The sequence below is a fragment of the Lissotriton helveticus genome, chromosome 1_1 (assembly GCF_964261635.1).
Source record: "Lissotriton helveticus chromosome 1_1, aLisHel1.1, whole genome shotgun sequence".
NCBI classification, from domain to species: domain Eukaryota; kingdom Metazoa; phylum Chordata; class Amphibia; order Caudata; family Salamandridae; genus Lissotriton; species Lissotriton helveticus.
In genome coordinates this window covers 1,851,696,087-1,851,708,679 of record NC_136057.1, presented here as the reverse complement: position 1 = coordinate 1,851,708,679, position 12,593 = coordinate 1,851,696,087, and the positions used below count along the sequence as shown (strand labels likewise).

At 44.1% G+C, this 12,593-nt stretch overlaps 1 protein-coding gene across 4 annotated transcripts in view; it reads left to right on the top strand.

Moving 5' to 3' along the window:
* Positions 1-12,593, top strand: part of ALDH9A1 (aldehyde dehydrogenase 9 family member A1) — a 262,831-nt gene that overhangs the window by 128,334 nt on the left and 121,904 nt on the right. The gene's annotated exons all lie outside the window — the stretch shown is intronic.

Genomic DNA, 12,593 nt, shown 5'->3' with positions numbered 1-12,593 from the left:
AATGCTGATTCGTGCCACCTTGTGTAGGTTCTAGATTTTTCATCTAGTCTGTGTTAGTACCTGTACTGGTGTTTTTGTGGTAATCTATAGTCTTGGTACAGGTTATTTCAAATCTGAGACTGGGCTTGGATCTATTTTTTTTTAGCAGTAGTGCGTACGAGATGAGTTGCTTTCCCACTTGGAAAGCATTCAAGAAGCAAAGAAAAACAAGTTCCAAACACAGACCTCTAAAAATACGCAAAATCATGAAAGGCAAACGTGTAACCAATCATTCTAATGTCAAGCGCTGAGACTTTTTGATAGTCTGCAGGAACTTCAAACTCCCATTCAGATAAGTTTTAAAGATCATCATTTTCAAAACCCACTTGTAAGACTGTTCCGTGTATTCTATGATACCTCTCAATTTTTCTATCATAAAATTTACCTTAAAATGCTCGGTTTCCAATGTAACTAGGCCGACTGCGAACTCCTTTTAATAAATGAAAGAAGAGTATCCTAGATGCCCGGGGGAGTCGTTTTGACCGTCTGAAGGCACGTTTAAGTGCCAGTCTACGGGTGTAATAGGGCTGGGTACCAGAGGACTACAAACTGTTTCCACTCCCTGCAAGAAAAACAACAGGTGCCCGATTGCAGCACCTCAGTGGAGGCTGCAGGAAGGGGAGCTTTGTACTTTAATCCACAGTTGATATCTTGGTCCGCAGTTGATATCTTTGATTGGGACTTTTTAGGAGGGGCAGATATGCCTGACCTTCATCACCTAAATGCACCTAGAAATGTTGCGGGGAGAGAGGGGGGGGGGGGTAAAATGACTGCTCTATTTGTCACAGGTAAAAAAGCAAACTAAAGCTCAGAATTATAACGGAGGCACCTAGAAGGAGGTAGTTGTTGCAGGTACCACTATAGCTCTCTTAAAGTGTGGCATGGGAATTTGAGTATTGCCACGTTGGTAATTCATCATCCCAAGTACCAGATAGTCTACTTCAGTGTTGCAGGTGTCATCAGGACTCACAGGTTTAGTATGATCTCTGCACTTTCTAGACCTGATTCTAGATTTTTAGGTCTCGCTGGCGTTGCAGCGCGAAGCGCTGCCGCCAACGAGACTTAGTCGCCTTGCTCCCTCCCAAGGGAGACAGAGCTGGGCACGAGCAGATCCAGACCTGGGCACGAGCCGACTCAGGTCTGTGAACGCGCTGCAAAGTGGAGCGGCTTGTGCGCGTTTGTAGCACGTCAGGCGCCGCAAGCGCCGCAAGAGAAATTATCACAGCATGAGACCCCACTTCATCAGGCGCCGCAAGAACAATTACTAGAAAGCACATTGAAAGTGCCTGGTCACAACAGTGGCCATTTTAGGGACAGGCAAAGTTCGCCTAGGCTCGTTCTAAATCAAGACACATCCTTCTGCGAAAACTGAACTAGCCTGACTTTATCAGGGCTGATGCTTGGTTCAGCCCTTCCGGTAATACATGCTGAGAATATCTATCCTCCACATGTATGTTATGCAAACATGACGTCACACCAAAGAGCTTAGAGTTGGACTCACCCACACCTTTCCAAATTCACAGGGACACGTCAGGCGTTTTTCTGACGCGCTACAGCACCTGGGTAAAGAGGTGCCCACAGTAAGGGATATGAGACGTGGTCTCTGCTTCAGGGAGGTACTTGAGTGTAGAGGGGCGGTGTCCACATCGGTTCGCTGCAGGTGTTGGGGCCTACGCGAGCAGGGGCGGTGTCTGGACTGATGGGTGTGCTGCACGTCACAGCTGTTCCGCTTCCGGGAGTGAAAGTGCTTCTGTGTGCGCTTTGGATCTGTGAGCGGCTCCCGGGCTCAGGCAGTGACAGGAGGCGGCAGCAGCAGGAGCCCGGTAGAGCCCGTGAGCCGCAGTCGCGCACAGATGGCGACACGCTCAGAGCGAGAGAAGTCCCTGAAGCTGAACGAGCAGCACCAAGCCATCCTGTCACGCATGCTGCAGGAGGAGGACAACAAATATTGCGCGGATTGCGAGGCCAAAGGTGAGATCCGAGGTGGGGTTAAAGGGGTCATAGCCAGTTGTGTAGGAGAAGGCATGAAATGGGCAGAGAGCATTTGGGGAAGAGTGTCAAAAGAATTATGAGCATCGTGGGAAGCGCATTATCACATCACCAGAGCAGAGGAACATCATTAGATAGGGTGGCAGCAGCACAGGTAGATTGGCCATACTAGTAGATGGAGTGACAGACCAATTGTTTAAGACAACGTTCGGAATTGTGAAAAAAAAGAAACTTTAAATAGCTGACGGCGACAATAGTGCTTAACCAGCAGAAAAAGGTTGACAGTAGCACAATTGGGGAATCGCTGACACCCGCCCACACTTTGCCAACTATTTTCCAGTGTCGGTGATTCCCTGCCAACGAATAATTCCTTGCTGGAGTGATTATGAGTAACATCAGTTTCTGTGCTTGCTGATTGGTGAAGTGTTAGGTGTGTCCTGTCGTCGCCACGTTTACAATGCAGATCATGTATCAATCAGTCAACTGTATTGTTTCTGCCTTTAAATGCTTTAAATGAGCCTAGCCGTGCCGTGCCTAACCACGCCCCCTCAGACCAAGCACAGTGATCGTCGAGAGTTCGAGAGATTGAGCGGAGACGTGCGGAGCAGTGCGGGGACTCGGCGCTGGAACCTACGGAGGTATTTACTGACATAGGTCGCTTGCGGTAAATGCGCTAACCGCTAAGATCTTTTCCCCAGCCTCCGCTCCAGCCGCGGACATCAGCGACGCCCTTGGAGGAGCAAGCCCTCGCCTTGCGGTAGAGGCAGGAGCAAGTAGAGTTAAACACCTAGTCCTCCCCCCCCCCCCCCCCCCCCCCCGCCTCGGATAGCTGCGGAGCACACGGAGCAGCGAGAGACGGGGGGTGTGGGAGTGAACGCGGGAGCAGCGCGTGTGGAAGGCTTGCGGGACACAGGAAAAAGCAGCTGTGGCAAAAAACAGTTGCGATTGAGAACGCTACTGCCCCAAAGTTTAAACAGTCACCGGTATTCAGAGGCGAATGCAAGCAGGCTAAGCAGAGCCGATAAGACTGTCTAAGGCAAAACGCAGAGGCCGGAAGCTGATATCAGGGCAGCGCAACAGGCAGCATAAGGAGCATAAAGCCTAAACCCCACAGGGAAGTGGGTGAAAACAAAACTGATAGAGATACAAGAGGGGCAAGGCAGCAGGCAGCAGGCAGAAGGCACTAAAGGCAGAACAGAGGTAAGTGAGCACTCTTTTTAATATAAGTAAAAATTAAGTTACCACCTTCAGTATAGCAACAGTTTTGTGCCTAGAAATGGCACCTAAAAGAGGCCAAAAATTACCGGACGAAATAGGAAAGAGTAATTCACTGGAGGGCTCAAAATCTCCGGATGAAAGCCAGGAAAGCCATGCCACATCTGTGGAAAATAGTAAAGGGAGACGCAAGAAAGGAAAAGCTAAGAGTAACGAAGAATCCCGTGAAGGCAAAAAGAGGATGCAACCAAATATCCAGTAAACTGAAGGAGAACACGGCAGCATCAAAGTCCGTAAAAGAGTTTGTAGGCAAACACTACAAATCAATAAACCCAGCAATATCATCAGTTCTAGACGAAGACATAGTGGAAATTGGCGCAGATAGTGGCGAAAACGCAAGCCTATCCGACGAAAAGAAGAGACGGGCTAATAAAGGTGAATGCCAGGAAGAAGCCAACCCCGATAACGAGGAGATAGGGACGAACCGCAATTCTTTGAATCAGACATTGTTGAGCCAAAACCACCAAATCTCGGCGCCACGCCTATCATCTTCACCAAAGATGTTCTCACTACTGTCACTAGGGATTGAGGATCTCAGGGGTAATGTAGATCAGAATCAGAGTGCTATCTGGGGGGGTGCACCAGATCAATTCCATCATCATCCTCCACTGCAAAAATCTCCAACTCAGCGAGATAGCTTAAAGGTAAGCTATCCAGCAATCCCAGCAAGAAATACGACACAGGATTCGGAGATCTCCGAAACTCCCACATCCTCACTGATGGAGCTAATCTTGTTAATGCAGAAAGCACTCCAGGGAATCCTGGAAGTATCCCTCTCAAATAACGGAGTGTTAAAAGCACAGAAACATCACTTAAAGAAAATTGAAGATGAACTCTTAAAGAGCGATTTACCAAGTAGGGTGATGTCAACATATTCAGCCCAACCAACGGAGGAAAACGACAGGTTAGTACTGGAAGAAGAAAGTGTGATAGCTCTGGAAACCCAAATGAATTCCGTAGAACATATAGCAAAGGACTCAGCAATCACTATGGACAACGTGTACATTTCAAGAAGACCAATGCTGATAAAAAGTTGTAGAGGGTATACCACAATCTGGCCCAGGTACAGGACAGGAAGAACCAGGCAAAAGAAAATAGCAGGATTAAGGAAAGAGAAAGAAACAAGGAAGGGGAGGAAGAAGTCAGGACTAAATGCATCAGCCCCAACATCGATAACACATAGACCTGCCCAGGCAAAGGCAAAACCTCCTATGCCCCTTAAAACCCCGAGAGTGTCAAGGAAAAAGAAGACGCATCGGGAGGCAACAGAGATCCCTCCCCCCACTCGCATGACAAGCCAAAGAGCAAGGCCAAGGGAGGAGCGGTCTATTAATCAAAGGACGATAAGACCACAGATACACGGTGAACCCAATAGGAGAAACAAAGGTCGGAGAGGAGGAAGAACAAGCATCAACCAAGGGAATGAAATGAATAAGAATCTATGTGAGAGTGCAGATAACAAATGGTTATTCCTGGATCTGATAACAGCAGGGAGGAAAAGGAAGTTGACAAGAGTCACAAACCCCCCGAATAGAGCACAGATTCTAGCCGCATTTGCAAAATGCGGCAGCCTGAGAGGGATCGGTACTAAAGACCTTCAGCAGGTTGGTTTTGAAGAAAACAAGCAGGGAAAGGAAATAACAAAAATCACCCTATATTCCGACCTGGTAAAAAGGGCAATCCTGAAAGCCTCAAATGAAATAATGCAACAGGGAATAAGGATTATCCCCGAGTGTGAGACAAAAACTGCGAAAGAAAATAACTTTTTAAAACAGCATGCGGGGCTCCAGAAGAGACAAGTGACCGTCTACAAAGAATCAAAAGGCGATCGAAGCGCGCTGAATATTGTAATCGATAACTCAGGCAATGACTCTTCATGGGGTAACTGGTCGTTATATAACACCCCCGAGGGGGAAAGCATTGAAAGAAATACCATGGATACAGAGGATGAAGGCGGTATGAGCAACGTCGAATAGGATGGAGGGGGTTCGCAAGAACTAGGTCTCTTATCTTGGAATGTAAACGGGCTAGGCAATGATCAAAAATGGGAATATATAAAGGAAACCATAATTAAGGTAGACATTGCCTGCTTACAAGAGACCTGGTTATGCGACGATACCCCAACTCTGGTCGGTTATGCCCAGATTAATCATCCTGCCATAAAGAAAAATCGCGGGAGGCCGTCTGGGGGCCTGTTGACATTGGTATCAACAAAAGTAATGAGGGAAATAAAACTGTTGAAGACAATATGCAAATGGGTCCAAGCAAGTAGGATCGAACTCCTGACGGTGGATCAAAATGATAAAATGTTGATTTTATTAAATGTATACATGCAGTGGGAAAATGGGGAGGAGTATGTAAGGGAAATGAGATTTTTTTAAAAGGATATAGACAGTATTCTAGAAAATTATCCCGTAGACACAGTAATGATTCTGGGGGACTTCAACCACAAACTGAACCCAAAAAAGGCTGACATTTGGAACAGGGAACAGTTAGAGGCATACGGTATAAACCCAGCAAGGTTCCCAGCTGGGGAAATAGCGAGACAAGACCGTGACTTAACAAATATCCTAGGAGGCAGGGGCTTTCATTGTGTAAACGGAAGAACTGAGACTGATTCACCGGCGGGAAAAACATTTATTCCAGGGCAACAGAAGTGCCCAATTGACTATATTTTTTTACAGGCTTGGAACTTCCACCAGATTAGGCACTTCAAGGTAGATCAGAAAGAGGTGAGCGACCACAAAACCCTACACATAGTAATAGCGGGGGGCAGGAAATTACAGCGAGAAACAGTGTCTAATCAGGAGGTTGAGTATCCTAAACGAGTGACGACACGTTTAACAGAGGAATTCGTAGAAAAACTGAAGGCCACGCAAATAAAAATGGCCCCCGAAAACTATGAGAATAAAAAACTGGAATGGTTTATGGTAAAACTAGAAGAACTAGTTCAATGCCTGGAGATAAAATTAAAAGGGGATAAGCCGATAAGGGCAAAACAATCAAACCGTGGTAAAGGGTTCTCGGTGGAGTGCCAAAATAAAAAAAGGGAGATAAGAGCTGAACAAAGGAAACAAAAAAAGAAGTTTACACAAGAGAGATATGATTACCTAACTAAGCTGAAAAAAGAATTCAAGCAAATGGTACTTGAAGCAAAAAGGTCACACAAAGAAAAATGCTGGCTAGAACTCTTAATTGCCATAGAGAATAAAAATCTAAGGCAATTCTGGCAGCTAGTAAAGGCAGCAGCTGGATCATCAGAGGGCGAATTAAGCTGTGTGGTGAGTGAGGCAGCTTGGGATTCCTATATAAGAGAATTGTACGGGGTGAGGGGACCCAGAGAGGAGATGGTGGCCAAAACTTGGCAAGGAATCTCAGAAGATCTTCTAGTTAACTTTAATGAAGAACAAGTCGAGCACACAATAAAAGATCTTAAGTTAACCCGGGCAGCAGGCCCAGACAATTTACCTGCAATAATTTTGAAGACCGAGGTCAAATGGTGGGCAAGATTCCTTGCAAAGATGTTCCAGGTAGTGCTAAAAGAAGGAGTAATACCCCCAACCTGGAAAGGGGCCATAATCAGGCCGATCCATAAAAAGGGGAGCAAAGATGCGCCAAAAAATTATCGGCTGATTAATCTCCTAGATATTGGAGAAAAAGTATTCGCTAAGATTGTCCTAAAACAACTGAATACATGGGTTGAGGCGCACCAAATAATCCCCATAGAACAGGGCGGTTTTAGACCGGGCCACTCGACAATAGACCACGGGTTTGCCCTATGGGCGATGGCGAGGAAGTCGACGGAACAAAATGGCAAGCTATGCTGTTTCTTCGATTTCAAAGCAGCCTTTGACTCTGTGGATCGAGTTAGCCTATGGGATACATTAAAGAGGCTAAACATCCCAAAAGACCTTCTCACTATAATAACAGAACTCCAAAGGGAAAATTGGGGGCAAGTAATTAAAGACACTGGGGGCTCCCTAACTCCCAAAATACCCATCGCCAACGGGCTAAGACAGGGTTGTGTGCTGGCCCCCCAGTTATTTTCGATTTTTCTGTCAGATCTTCCGGCACACCTTGAGGTGGAGGGTAGTGCCAGCCCCAAAATGGACGGAAACAAGATACCCTGCCTATTGTACGCAGATGACCTGGTGATAGTAGACCAGACCGAGAGAGGCCTCCAAAGGAAGCTAAATGCTTTCAATACCTACTGTGCCAACAAATTCTTAACCATCAATCTGGACAAAACTAAAACCCTATGCTTTGGGAAAAAGCCAAGCAGATTTAGTTGGTTCATAGGGGACCTCAAACTAGAGTCAGTAGATGAGTACCGATATTTGGGTATCTGGTTCGACAGGGCCTTAAACTGGTCTACCCACCTGGAAACGCAAAAAGCAAAGGCACTCTCCTCCATATGCGGCCTAAAAAGGTTCAATGGGGACTATGGCGAGAAGTCACACCGACCATTACTCAGAGCCTTTGACGCAATGATCCCCCCGCAAGCTTTATATGGCGCAGAGATCCTTTATTTGAGCGGTAAGGGATCTTGGGACATGATAGAGGGAAACTGCATAAAAAGGCTCCTATCTCTTCCTCAATCTGCAATGATACAAGCCATCAGAACTGAATTAGGTACAAAGTCTTGGGTGACACTAACCCAGATGGCTGTGATCAGATTCTGGAAGAGACTAGACGACCCCGAAAGTAAAAAAGTAGCATATTGGTGTCGCAAAGAAATTCAGAAAAGCGAGTTAAAATGGGCAAAGTCCAGTAGGGAAAAATTGAAGGGAATCTGCAACGCACTTAAGATCGATTTGGATTTGAGTTCATATCAAATACTTATCTCTAAAGGCGATCTGAAGCAAAGGGGGAAAGAAGTCTCGAAATCAACTGATTTAGGTTACCTAACTAAGAAAAAATCTGTGGCACATATGCTAAATGCGTGGCCCCAGGAAAACTGGTTCCCATATCTCGATAGATTACCCAATCGTGGCCTCAGGCAAGAGATACTGAGGCTTCGAATTGGTATCAACCCATGGGTAACAAACAGAGACCTCAACATAAGAATGCTAGATGAGGAAGGTCACTGTAGGTGTAACTTGGGAACCAAGGGTGACCTGATGCATTTCCTGTTAGACTGTGCGGTACTCTTAGAATATAGGAAAAGGTGGCTGCGCCCAGTATTTCTAAAATATGAGGTAAAAACAAGGTTTCAGGCGGCCAGCCTCCTATCTGAAATCCCATACTTGGATATTGTAATAGCCCTCGGGAAGTTCTTAAAGGAGGCCCTGGGTGCGCTGAGGGCCAAAGAATAACTTGCATTACTGTATTTTTATCTTAGCGGAAGGGATTCTTGGAGTGATAAGAATGTGTATAGGTTTTAACATTTGTATATATTTTTTGTATTTTTGATAATGGTGTGTATGATATTTTAATGGACACGTTTTTAAAAATAATAAGTGTACGATTTTATGACGCATACTCCACTCGGCGTTTTACTCACTGTATTGTTTAAAGACTGAGGTCATAATAAACATATATTTTGACTTGACTTGACAGGCCGTACAATATAAATTATAAGAATCATATTTAAAATGACATTGAAAACACACATAATAGCATCTTTATGCATAAAGTAAATTTAAAAAAGCTGTATCCCCGTAAATCATCTCCTTTCAAAGTGCTACCAGATTATAAAGTGCTCAGTCTAGTCACAGCTACAAAAGCATTTGCTATGCAATAGGTCTTGCATTTACGCGAGCTTAAGCTATTGGCATTGTAAATGACAATGCCTGTTATTAATGTTTTAAAACGAAAACAAATAAAAGGCATTGTTATTTGAAATGTCAATAGCTCAAACTCGCGTAATGCGAGACCTATTGCATTGCAAATGCTTGTTCTGAATTGTGGGCCTGTTCTAGCCTCGCTGAGCTAATGAATGGGCACCAGTTTATCAGGAAATGGGAAGGTATCTACCCTATTCCCATTTGGAAGGTATCTACCCTATTCCCATTTGGAAGGTAACGCCACTGGGCTCGGTGGAGGCTGTCCTCTAATGAAGGAGTCAAAAAATGGCTGTCCACGTTGAAAGGCTTGGAAGCATTTTCTGAGTTTTTATTTAAGACCTTGGAAAAGGTGGTGCCATAGGATCTTAAATATTTGTGGCTTGGAGAGCATTCGTGTGTGGTTGTGGAGAATAGCTTTTCATTGCTTGCTGTGGAGCACTGTTTCTCAGGGTGTTAGAGCAACTAGTTACAAGTTGCTGTGCAGCAAGCCCGTTAACATTTGTAATATAACAGACATTTTGGTGTGTAGAAATGCTTCCTGCTTGAGTGGTTGAATAGTCCTAATCCCACACTTGACCCCTGGGTGCTCTGGAGCCATCTGAATTTACAGACTATTGTGGTAGTTTAAGCCATACGCTAAAGTGGTCTGTGTTGCTGCTGTTCATGAAGTGGGATTCAGGCTACCAAGGAACACTGGCTTAGTAAAATGAGTCCATCAATCAATATGTTTGAATATTTTATGCTTTGCGAAATAGGTTTAACAAAGTTTTATGCAGTTTGGCTGGACTTTGCCCGCTACGAGCCAAGTGCACTTTAACTTTTCAGATAAGGGATTTTAGAATGGGAGTCTGCATATACTTGCATTGGAAATCTAATCTTGAGAGGTTCAGGAATATATCGAATGTACATTATTTGCAAGTTTTACCTTATAATTGTTCCATAGCATCATTTTACACTGTCTTGGATGAAATATATTTTACTTGCGCTTTGCTTTCTAAATAGGTTTATTCCGGCACTGTCTAACATGTTTTTAATTTACAGTGGATGCTATGATCAATGTTGCATGTAATTTGCCTGTTTTCTTGATGCTCAATATATGAATGTGTTTTATGGCGTTGCACTGCTCAACTTGTATATTAAAAATAAAAGTGTGAAGGCTTGATTGGCTGAAGCGCTGTCATTTGAATATTTGGAAGACTGGCCCTCAACCAGAGATCCGTGAGCTCAGTGTTAGTCTTGCAAGCATTTCTGCTGTATACAACACAGAAATATGCACAGAGCCCTTTTCTGTGTTCTTTTTTGCTAAACGTATTCTGTATATGTTACACTATATGTAAGCAGATGTTAAACTATTCATACTCCTGCTTTATACAAGCATGTTCTCCTATGCTTACTAATAGAGGTTTGTGGCTAGCCCTCTTCATTCGATAGTCTGTCATTCTCATTTTTCTTCCACCTATTACAGCATAGGGCAATGGAAAAGCCCTCTTTAGCCATTGGCTAACTTCACTGAGAGTGTCTGCATTTTGCTCTTTCACAAAGAACAGATCCGTACAAAGTGGTTCCCTTCACTTCCTGTGGCAGGCATGAGAGAGTGTATTTTCAAAGGCCCAAAAAATATGTTTGATTTTAGCCAATGTTTTTTTTATATATATATATAAGCGAGAGCCTGCCACCCCATCCAATTTAAAGTTAGAACAAAAGATGTCAAAACAAAATAGGCATTGGCAAAGCCAACAGACTAGCATCCAATGCCAGAACTGCTTGAATTGCCAGTGCTAGTATTGATTGTATCAGACTCATCCTATTGTGCCCCTGCTACTTAAACGTCATTAAAAAAAAACAGCTGCCGCTGCTGTTTTTTTCTGTGAAGTATTGTTTTTGCACCCTTCTGCCTAGTCAATATAGGGCATCTGGATGTTGCCATGCTTGATTATTTTACCAATACCAACTATGACATAGAGACACTGTGGTTAAGGCAACAGTCCATAACTTGCACAACAGCCATGAGAACCATAACTTACTCACCAAATGCAATGCTTATGTCCTCACAGTTGAAATTAACAAGGATGTAAATGACTGTATGGATGACATTACGTACCACATTACCCACAACAATATAAAAGTTGACTGCAAACGTAGTGTTATTAATTGGTTTGAGTATTCTCTTTAAATGCACAGTTTTTAGGTGTCATTTATTGTTATAAACCTAGTGCTAAGCATTTGTTGTGCAAGTTATGGTTTGCATAGCTCTTAAATGAGTTTTAAATTGTGACCCCAACCGTAGCTTGTAACATGTTTTTTCTAAATCTACATTCCGATGTTCTAAGCAAAGCTAAACTTGGCTTCATTGTGGTGTGTGTGTGTGTGCTTTTTTCTTTCTTCTTTTTTTTCCATTAAACTTTTGGGGTTCTGCTGTACTCAGCAGAAGCTGGTGGCAGGCACTGAACTACCCACCACAGACGGCAAAACCCCCCTAAGCACGAATTTGACCATGGTTTGGTGACTTGTCCAGGCCTGCCGCCATGCCCCCTCCCTCCCTTCACAGGCCGTCCCCACCCGTTGCACTCATTATTTTCTTTAGAATGAGTTCGGGGTGCGGGGCGGGGTCGAGTTCTGAACCCTATTGTAGGGTTCGCAAACTTTCGCCAAGCTTTGTGGCCATGGATCACAAACCTGCAGCACGTTTTGTGGGTTTGTGTGGGCCTTCCTTGAAATCTGTGAACCAGGTTTCTGATTCACAGACCCAGCATGGGCCTGTGAACTTTGCCAGGGACTGTGTGCACCCCCCCCCCCCCGTTCCCCTTCGATGAAGCTTGTACACGGCCCAAGCCAGGATTCCTGTACCTCAAGGAGCTCATTGAGGTCTGCAAACCCCACAGCAAAATCACCGATTTCTTTAATATTTTTTTATTTTTAATTTTAAAGGGGCACCTGTCTTCTACATAACTTCACATATGCTATTTCCGCTGTATAGTATGCATGTATATAGATTGGTTTCTATAGTGTTGCATCATGAATGACCAGAATCTTTTTCTCCAATGATTTTTAGAATCTGTACAAGACAGCATTTTCAGCCTCTCTAGGGACAGGAGCATTTCGACTTCTGGGGAACAGAAACATTTTTACTTATGGAGAACTTGTTTTCACATTAAGGCTGAAAGCGGTGAATATCCTGGCTTCTCAAAAATGCACACTGTCTTTGCAGACAACTTTGTACTGTGTTCCTTCAGCTTTCGGTGTCCTACGACTACTTCACCTCACCCCCACCCCCAATACGGCAAACCTTTCAGTGCTAATTATTATTAGCCAGGATTTAATAAGCAGGGAATTCATTTAATGTAGTTTTTTTGTCCTTGTTTATCATGTGCTTTGTTTGTTCATTTAAAATCGCTGCTTTTTGTTTTCACATTTGCAGTAATAATTTTATAAGCTTTGCATTAGTTTGGCTCAGAATAAAGCCTTACACAGTGTTGCTTCGGATTGCTTGTTTGTGCCCAATTA